Here is a 9,511-nt window from a genome sequence, read left to right on the forward strand (position 1 = left end):
GATTGCAGAAGTCCAGAACCCACAGTGTGGAGAACAAAGTTTAGATTTGTATCTGTTATTTTACTTTAAAACAGGACATGTGCCACGTCTGTGTGCATCAAAGTGATGATTGTTCACTACATTTACCAGGGCAACTTAGAACAGACATTCATTCCCCTTTTAACCAGGAAATCTCCATAGTCTTGTACAAAATAGACTTGCTGTTCTGGTTGGTGGTGATTTACATCTATTGCACTCTGCAGATTGTGCATTTAATCTTTCATATCCAAACACTGACACTTCCCAGTGGACTAGACGCGTGGAATCTCATGGAATCTTCTTGCAAACTTGGCAGACATCATTGCCATTACAGTAAAACCTCCAGTGCATATCGCAGCCAAGAACGTTTTACTGGGATATGCAAAACTCTTTCAAAGGCTCACGTGGAAAAATGAAAGTGGGATTGCTGAGAGGATTGGCCGAGATTTTACAGACCATTCCACGGTACTCCAAGCCTGTTTATCCAGACAGCAAAGCTGCTGGATTCCAAGCTGATTTATGGGAGAGATGAACCTGTTTGAAACAGTTAGATATTTGATAGAGTTTTGGGGGCAGGAGCTTTGCCTTTTAAGTCAGGGAAAACAGTGTTCTACATAGACACACACATCAGCTGCATACGTCAGCAGTGAGGCATGGGTCAAGCGTAGAAAGAGCCTTTATGTAACTGCGGGACCTATTTCTTGAAACAGTGTGAGATGGAGAGGGAAAGGAGATCAAAGAATCAGTGTGAAACCATGCGCCTTTATTGAAGCTATAAGGGATTTACGTTGCTTGACTAAGTGTGTGTGTGTGTGTGTGTGTGTGTGTGTGTGTTTCACAGAGTAAGAGAGAGAGGGATAATGTTTGTAAAACTCTTGAGGAACTTTAGGGTTTTCATGGGTGTCTTCCAGCTTTTTTCCACCAAAGTCTAAAAGTTTTAGTTAGAAAAAAATCTTCCTTTATTCCCAATTCACTTGATTATAGTGCAACAAAATGATAAATTCCTGTATGTTTTTGTTTACGAAATAAAATAATACAAATTTTAAAGGTAGAAAACAAGAAAGAAAAAGTATTTTCGCAGTTGTGTCTGTCATGATTTGAATTGATGGCAGACAGAAGGAAGTGCTGTTTAATTCCTTTCATGTGCTCAGCCCCACTGAGAGGCTGGTGCATGAGGGGGTTTCTGTCTGTTTTTGTGTAGGGAGGGGATGAAAAAGGTAAATATTGGTGACAACCGTTTGATGTATTGTGATATTGAGACATAAGACATAGATTTGGATTTTCTTCTGTAGCAACACCAATGTTGGGACTCTAGGGATGTCTTGCTGCCCAACGGTTTCATCACAGCTGAAAATAATTTACAGATTTCTCTTACTTTTCCTTTAGCACTTGCAAGTGCAAATAAAGGCCTAGAAACCAGAAGGGGCCCTCGAGCCAACTCAGAGTGACAATGAATAATATCATCCTACATAAAAACATTTACACTAAGTGAAAAACTGAATTTTGCAACTGTTCTTGAAGCAAATAATAGCGCACATGCAAGGTCGCTACAGTTTTTGCCAGTTTACATTCAAAAATGTCTTTTGCCCTGCTCACAAGGAAGTTGAAGTATTTTGCCCAATGATACAATGACTGATATAGTTGGAGCCTGGGTTCGGACAAGTCACTGTAAAAAAACATAAAGATATATAAAAGGAAAAAAATGTTTAGTTTTAAATTTTTTATCCTTGTGAAGCACCTTGCAATTTTTACGTTGAGAGGTGCTATATAAAAGATTGTTTCTTCTTCTTTAATCAATAGAGCTCCGGGAGTTGACGTCACTTTTCCCAGCATGCAACAGTTTAAATCGAAACGGCACCATTTTGGCAGGCAGAAGCCCGCAGCTAGACTATTTGTTGTCATAACTCTCACACGGGAAATATGGTCGATTCCTGTTGTGCCCCAGGATGCCAGAACAGACAGGGACAAGTCAAGGGAAGATCCTTCTACAGGATTCCCCAAGATCCGGAGCGCCGCAAACGTTGGATCATTGTAATAAAACGAGCTAGTGACCGGGCTTAAATGAAACTGTGGGACCCCGAGAGTAAAGGTTTTCACTTATGCAGCGACCACTTCATATCAGGTACTTAAACCAATGTTTCCTCAACTGTGTATGGTATTTATTTTAAATGCTTTTATCACGATTCTTAGTGTGCTTCCTAAACTTATTTTGGCATGGCTTTTTCTGTCTTATTACTCACAGCAACAAGTAAACATCACGTAAAACGTTGCCTCGTGAGTTCTGCGTGCTGCTGTTTCCGTGTTTTATGATCACAGCAATTAACCGGCTAAGCTGTATTTAATTTTTAAGCAATGGTTGATCAATTGTCAGATCACACATAAAAAGCACTTTGGATTGCTATTATCTGTCTCACCGAGACAGATCTCAGACAGATCCTGAGACGCTCCTGCCTGATATATTTATTTTATTCACGGAAAACAATCAAACTAGTGATTTCTCTTGGTGTTCAGTTTATACAATCAAACAGCACAGCACTCTATTTAAACTACTTACGTGTAAATCTGTTATTTGTCCATCCATCCATCCATTTTCATCCGCTTATCCAGAGTCGGGTTGCGGGGGCAGTAGCATCGAGAGGCCCTGACTTCCCTCTCCCCAGCTGCCAGAGCCAGCTCCTCCGGGTAAATCCCAAGGGGTTCCCCGGCCAGGTCCGGTAAGAAGTCCGCTCCGACAGCTTCTGGCGTTTTAAACAAGTATCCCAGGGGCACGGTAAGGGTCGGAGATGTTTAGTCTATTTAATTTCTGACTATATCAAATGATTTCTTCGGTTTTAAAGTGTGAAGTAAACTCCGACGAAGTAAAATCCAAGCCAATCCCATTCACGTTCATGTGTTTGTTTACCTTTTTTTACCTGCCAAAATGGCGTCTACTAACTGAGAGTCATGTGGGGTCCGGAGCTCTATACCACAGCTTGCCACCTTTGTCCAAATGATTCCACGATTAACAGCCTAACATTAATACATAAAGGACACAACTAAAGTTCAGAGAACCAAAATGGCCGAACACTTTCTGATCACTCTGATGGCTCATGCTACCTGTCAATCAAATTTGATTTTTCAAAATTTCAAATATTTAACTAAAGGGAAGAACTACAAAAAGTGTATAAGATCGATTGCGATACTAAAAGCCTTTTAAGACTTTAATGCTCTTACTTATATTTATCTGTTTATTGTTCTTATGCTATTTATATCTTCCTTTTAATTCTTACGATGTGTATCTATGTTTTTATAGGGTGTTAGGCACCTTGGCCATCTGTTAAGTTTGTGGAAGGTGCTATACAAATAAAATTTGATTGATTAATTGAATTTAATTGGAAAACTCAGTCCAGACACTTTCAAGATTCAGCCAGAGTTATTGCAAAGTGGTAAAAACGGCTGCCCCCTAGCAGTTGGAGTATGAATGGCACCACACAAAAGAAATCCAGTAAAGGTTTGCATGTAAAAAAAAAAAATCTACTTTTAAATGTCGATTCAGATTTATAAATTGAAATATCTAGATATTTCATTGTATCAATATTTTCCTACATGGAAAGAAAAGAAAGGAAACGATATTTTTTAAAGCGTGATGAAGGTCACGCAAAAGCCAGCTTGAACAAGTGAGTTTTCAGCTGCTTTTTAAAGGAGACCACTGAGTCCTCTGATCTCAGGCTCAGCGGGAGAGAGTTCCAAAGTCTGGGGGCCACAGCAGCAAATGATCTGTCACCTTTGGTCTTTAGCCTGGTGCTGCACAACCAGTAGACTTTGATCACTGGACCTCAGGGACCTGCTAGGGGTGTAGGGACTGAGAAGATCACCACTGGATGATGGTGGTTGTCCATGTAAGGCCCTATAGACCAGAACCAGGATCTCAAAATAAACCCTGAAGTTGACTGGCAGCCAACTGCCCTACAGAACACAATCCAGTAACTCAAAAGAGCTTTGACTGCAGGGTGGCAATGTTAGAATTTCTATTTCAGGTGAGGAGCTTCATCTTCTCGGTAGAGCTTGGAGTAGAGCCTTTGCTCCTTCACATCAAAATAACCCAGAAAAGATCATCTGAGCATTTGAGAAGACTGCCTCAAAGTAGACTTCCTTTGGAGGTATTCCCAGTTGTGTCCCACTTGGATGAGATCCTAGGACAGACCCAGAACACTCTTGAGAGTTTATTTATCCTCTCTGGTCCAGAAATGTCTTGAGATCATCCAAGAGGAGCTGAGGAGTATTTTATTTCTGTACCTCTAACATCCATGACTCAACTTTGAATGAGCAAATATAGCAATGGGTGGACTAAGAATGGCAACTAGAAACAACCCTATTAGAATTAATTTTACCAATCAATCAAAATACCTTAATTTGGACTTCAGTCTGATGTCCTTCATGGCAAATTAGCCAATATCCTCTTAAAACAAAAATATAAACAGGCTTCCTAAATATCTGCCTGAAGTAATATTATTGCAACAATCTGAACAATCGTGATGCTAATGTGAGCTCGATGCCATCATTCAGTAAAAGCAATCTATTCTTCACTTTTGCAGATGATGTGAGGTTGTGTGTAATAGAATCAGCATAATGTGCTTATGTTTTATTTCAGTCTTTGGCTCTTCAACCCCATTACTGAAGTGTAGAATGACCCCTGGATAATAATGCTGACATCACAACCACAGATCCACCTCAGTCTAATTATCTCAGAATCCGAGTGATTAAGAATAATTAAGATATTGAAACCAGACGCACCCCAAAATAGGCAGCTTTATTTATTTATATAGCATATTTCATACACGGATGCAATTCAGTGTTCAAAAATAGGTGACTTGAGACATAATCTCAATTTTCATTTCAGGATTCTAACGTAAAACTGTTCCCATTGTGACAATGTACAGGAAATGTGCGACATCGTACTTGCTCCCAGCTCTGTGTGAATTTCTGAGAGGCCGTTATTAGGAACAGAAGGGGAGTTTCCTTTTGAAATAGCAACGTTAACAGATGTGCTTATTTGAGGATGGGGCTCACAGCGTGCACTTTCTATTTTAGCCCTATTCTCATACTGTGGTGAGGTCTTTGAAAAATAAGACCTTCTGTGGAAGAATACGTTAGTGATTTAATGGGCAAAACGTGGTGGATGGCTGTATTTTCAGTTCCTTTTGAAGTTTTCATTCCTCCTTTTCAGGGGAATGTTTGTGATTGACATAAACATAAAATCTCTGTTTAATCTAAACAGCATGCATTTATATAGGATAATTCCACTCATCTGATCACCAGTGGAGCTTCTGTTTGTGGCCCGTTTTGGTGGATGATTAGAGTTTTAACTCGACTGTAGACTCCCGCTGCTGTGTGTTTTTCCTGGCCACCTGCTCCCCTCTGGCACAGCTTTGAACTTCCTTGTGTGTGTGTGTGTGTGTGTGTGAGTGTGTATTTTTGTCAGGGTAGTAAGTAGCCTAGTAGTTGGAATGCTAGAAGTTGGAGTCCAACATCTGGAGTTTGACTCCAGCAATACCATAAAGAAGAGCCGTTGGGTCGGACGGGTCATTATTCAAACCAGATGAGGATGGATTTTCATAACCCTGGAATAAAAACATCTCTGTGACTCCTTCTACTTTATTTTACATTTACTTTATCTAGTCAGTTTTCTGTCTATTTTTCACACTTCTTTGTTCTTTATCATATCTGAAGTGTTCACGTGTTTTTGGCCATACGATACGTTTTTTTTATACTGATGTTACTCTCCACCTAATGACCACAGTGTGTCTCAGAAGAAAACAGTACTTGTGAAAAACTGTTTGGAAAACTTTGCGATTTCTGTTATTTTTGCTTTTTGTTTGTCGCACTTAAATGTTTCAGATCAGCAAACACGTTTTGTACCAGACAAAGATAACTTGATAAGCAACGAAATGCATGATTTCAAATGATGAACTGTGGAGAAAATTTGTCTCGCAATTTTGTCGGTTTTGCAACATTAATTAGGTCAAAGGTAACACATTCTTCCTCCTAAATGTCTGGTAGGGAAGCAGAATTAATGGCTCCATCAATTACAGTGAGTTGTCCCGGTTCTGAAGCAGCAAAGCAGCCCCAGACCATCACACTACCACCACCATATTCAACTTTTAATGTTATTTTTCTGAAATGCAATCACTGTTGTTTTATCATTAAAAATATTAATTTTCTAGTCATGAGGATGTCTTTTTTTCTTGTAAATGTGAGACAAGTCTTTGAATCTTTTTAGGTCATTGGAGTGTTTGTTCTCAGAACTCTGATGCTTTCTAGAGATAATTAGTTTAATTTTTCAAAAGCTTTTTGGTTAAACCTATGTAATATTTTTGTTTTGAAAAACTCATTTAGTTGATTGTTGGAGACTCTGTAGCAGAACTCCTTATGAAATACAATCTAGTTGTATCCACCAGGTCTAAAATATGAGGCTAATGTGTTGTAATTGGAAAGGTGTGTGTTCTTAGCCTGGCCTGCCAGACTCCTCTGTTTAATTCTGCACAGAGAAAGAGTCTGGGAACTCTCCTATTCAAATAACCACACCCCGTGAGAATTCTGACCGAGCCAATCAGCGCTGAGCAGTGTACGTCACACACCACAATGTCGAGTTTGTCATAAACATGGCGACTGAAGCGGAGTTCACTGCGGCTCTTTCCTCTGTTCTAAATAACTTGAACACGTCTTTAAGCCCACAACAAGTAGAAGCGCTAAAAGCCTTTCTTCTAAAGAAAGATGTTTGCGCTGTCGCCAGATGCCATTTTTGACTACAGCAGAAAAACTACAGCGTCGCAGACGTCTCACACAGCGACGCTCAGTGTAACTCCCTCCAAGTTGAAAACGGACACAAGGCGTTCTTGAATTTTAACTGGCATTTATTGCACACAGGTGCCACCAACGGTGCCGTGAGAACTGTACAAATGACATAGAATAATCAATTTCCACAATAAATCGTTCTCTTAGAGAATAAACAATGAAACACTAATACACAAGATAAAACACTCACAATTTACATTTACAAATTACCCGTGACCACCATAGACTCGACAGTTCTGTCACAAACAAACATCTTATTTTCCCATCACGACATAAACACACACATTGCATACCTCATTGGCCGCATTAACTTGCAGGGGTTATGCTGTTCTTTCAGCCAGTGACCACCACTCTCTTACTACCTCGGATGCTCAATGCACTCAATTTTTGAAATTTTGCCTTGGAAAAATTGCTAGTATCCGGGCTCAGATTAGTTCTCCCTATGTCACTAGTCGTCCTGAACCCATTCGGCTTCGGTCTCTGGATAACTTTGACTTGCTTTCTTTGTCCTCTCTTGAGAACCTCCTGTCTGCCTTGAAGCCGTCAGGTTCTCCGGTTGAACCTGTTCCTCCACACCTCCTTAAAGAGACATATTCTGTCACTGGCCCCCTTATGCTGAGCATTATTAACAACAGCTTATCCACTGGTGTTGTACCCCGTGCTTTTAAACATGCAGTAGTTCAACCCGTTCTGAAGAAGCCTGGCCTTGACACCTCTGTTATGAGTAATTTTCGCCCGATCTCCAAGCTTCCATTTTTATCAAAACTGTTAGAGCGTGCTGTTTTTAACCAAATTATGTCTCATCTAGATGATCATGGTTTAATGGATCCCTTCCAGTCAGGCTTCCGATCCCTCCATAGCACAGAGTCAGCTCATCTTCGTGTTTTTAATGACATTTTATTAACCCTTGACTCTGGTTCTAATGTATTGCTGGTTTTATTGGATCTGTCGGCTGCTTTCGATACGGTTGATCACGCTATTCTGCTGACTCGGCTGAACCAGCTGGTCGGCATCCAGGGGACTGCCTTAGACTGGTTTAGGTCCTACTTCTGTGACCGCACCTTTAATGTTATGATGGGTAGTGCTGCCTCCCCCTCTGCGGCTTTGACTTGTGGTGTTCCTCAGGGCTCTATTCTTGGACCCCTTTTATTTAATTTATATATTTTGCCCCTGGGTGACATTTTTAAAAAACACCACATTGATTACCATTTTTATGCAGACGATTGCCAATTATATGCCTCTGTGAAGCCTAATGACTCCTTACTGCCCCTTGTTGAATGCTGCAATGATGTGAAGAGCTGGCTGTCAGAAAACTTTCTTTTGCTGAACGACGCTAAGACAGAGGCCATCATTTTCAGCCCTGGTACTTCTCAAAGTCCCCAACTGACCCTTCCATTTATCACAAGTGGGTTGAAAAACCGTGTCACAAACTTAGGGGTTGTGATGGACGCTAAACTAAAAATGGACATTCATGTCAACCAAGTAGTTAAGACCAGTTATTACCACCTGAGGCGTCTCTCTAAAGTTAAGCCCATTTTAAAAAGGCGTCATCTTCATTCAGTTGTCCATGCATTTATTACTTCCCGTCTCGACTACTCTAACTCAGTGCTATACGGTATCTCCTCCTCCACTCTCGCTCGACTTCAGCTTGTGCAGAACGCAGCAGCTCGTTTCTTGACTGGCACCAGGCAGCGGGAACACATCACATCACACCGGTTTTAGCAAATCTTCATTGGCTCCCCATCCATCTCCGGATAGAGTTTAAGATCCTGGTTTTTGTGTTTAAATCCCTAAATAACTTAGCACCTGGCTACTTGTCTGAGCTCATTCACCCATATGTCCCTACAAGATCTCTCCGATCAGCTGACCAACACCTCCTACATGTCCCTAGCTCTCGCTGTAAGTCCCGCGGGGAGCGCGCCTTTTCAGTTTGTGCACCGAAGCTCTGGAACCACTTGCCCCTCCCGATCAGACTCTCTTCCTCTCTTTCCCTTTTTAAGTCTCGTTTAAAAACTCACTTTTATTCTCTGGCTTTTAATTCTGTCTAACTTATTCCCTTTCTACCTTTCCTTTTAGGGTTGTATTACTTGATTTTAATGGATTTAGTTTTTATTTTTGATTGTTTTTATTGTGTGTTTTGTTCAGCACTTTGGTCGGCTCTCATGCCGTGTTTAAATGTGCTATATAAATAAAATTGGTATGGTATGGTATTAACTTGCAGGGGTTAATAAAAAACACATCTTGCAGTGTCACTCCTTTCCACAGCTGGAAAACGTCGTTGCATGCGTCTGCATAGCTCTACCAACGAATGATAGCGGTTAGCATGCTGCCGCCTATCAAGTGTGGCGTGCAACTGAAAATATTGTCAACCCCGAAACAACAAACTAAACATTGGTTCCACCCTGGAAATATTCTGTAAACCATTTAAATGTGTGCTTTTAAACCCCATAACGTATACATTATATTAAAAATAAAGTATTCTTAGCTTATTTATCGTAACTTGAACCATAAATTATCTCAAAACTGCATGATTGTGGCTGACGGCAGCCACACTCAGTTTCTCATAAATAACGAAGACAGTGGCGGAGTTCGCCGGCTCTTTCCTCTGTTCTAAATGACTCGAAAGACTTTAAAACAACAAGTAGAAGCGTTAAAAGCA

The sequence above is a fragment of the Nothobranchius furzeri genome, chromosome 18 (genome assembly GCF_043380555.1).
Source record: "Nothobranchius furzeri strain GRZ-AD chromosome 18, NfurGRZ-RIMD1, whole genome shotgun sequence".
Taxonomy (NCBI): Eukaryota; Metazoa; Chordata; class Actinopteri; order Cyprinodontiformes; family Nothobranchiidae; genus Nothobranchius; species Nothobranchius furzeri.